Raw genomic sequence first — 1,061 nt, 5'->3', positions numbered from 1 at the left:
AGACATAATTTTTGCCCTAATGTTAACATTGCTCTGAGAGTTCTCCTAACACACCCAGTGACAGTTGCGAGTGGAGAGAGGAGTTTCTCAAAAGTGAAACTGATAAAGACATACTTCCGATCAACGATGAGCCAAACTCGTTTGAATGATCTTGCAACAATATCGATTGAGCGCGAGTTTCCAGAGGACTTAAATTACACAGATCCTGTGCAAGAGTTTGCACAAGCAAAAGCCAGGAAGGCTCGATTTGTTTAGTATTTTTTTAATTTTTATATTATGATCAGTGTCTTGGTTATTTACTGTGTTATTTCTTATTTTGTTCAACATTAAATAGTTATTGTAAATATTATTGTTCAAACCAAATTATCGTTAAATTGTAAATACATTTTGTTTTCAAAAATTCAAATGGCTCTGAGCAGTATGGAACTTAACAGCTGAGGTCATCAGTCCCCTAGAACTTAGAACTACTTAAACCTAACTAAACTAAGGACATCAGACACATCCATGCCCGAGGCAGGATTCGAACCTTCGACCGAAGCGGTCGTGCGGTTCCAGACTGAAGCGTCTAGAACCGCTCGGCCACCCCGGCCGGCGTATTTTGTTTTCCATTGGGTACATTATATGTTCACAACCATTGAAAAATGTTTATTTACGTTAACTGTAAGTTCATGCCGCGCGGGATTGGCCGAGCGGTCTAGGGCGCTGCATTCATGGACTGTGCAGCTGGTCCCAGCGGAGGTTCGAGTCCTCCCTCGGGTATGGGTGTGTGTGTTTGTCCTTAGGATAATGTAGGTTAAGTAGTGTGTAAGCTTAGGGACTGATGACCTTAGCAGTTAAGTCCCATAAGATTTCACACACATGTCAACATTTTCGTAACTTCACAAGGCTTATTAAAATCAGCTAGATTTATTCAATCAGGTTTGACTCCATTTTTGAGCTGGTGCCCAGCGACTGTTTAGTACAATACTGTAGAGAATACCACCAATCAGTCGCAATTTTTGTTTTTATTTTCCGGATCTACATAGATTCCGGGCACAGTGTGGCTACTCTCAATGCTTTGA

The sequence above is a fragment of the Schistocerca americana genome, chromosome 9, assembly GCF_021461395.2.
Source record: "Schistocerca americana isolate TAMUIC-IGC-003095 chromosome 9, iqSchAmer2.1, whole genome shotgun sequence".
Lineage (NCBI taxonomy): Eukaryota > Metazoa > Arthropoda > Insecta > Orthoptera > Acrididae > Schistocerca > Schistocerca americana.
This window is presented reverse-complemented; position numbering follows the sequence as displayed.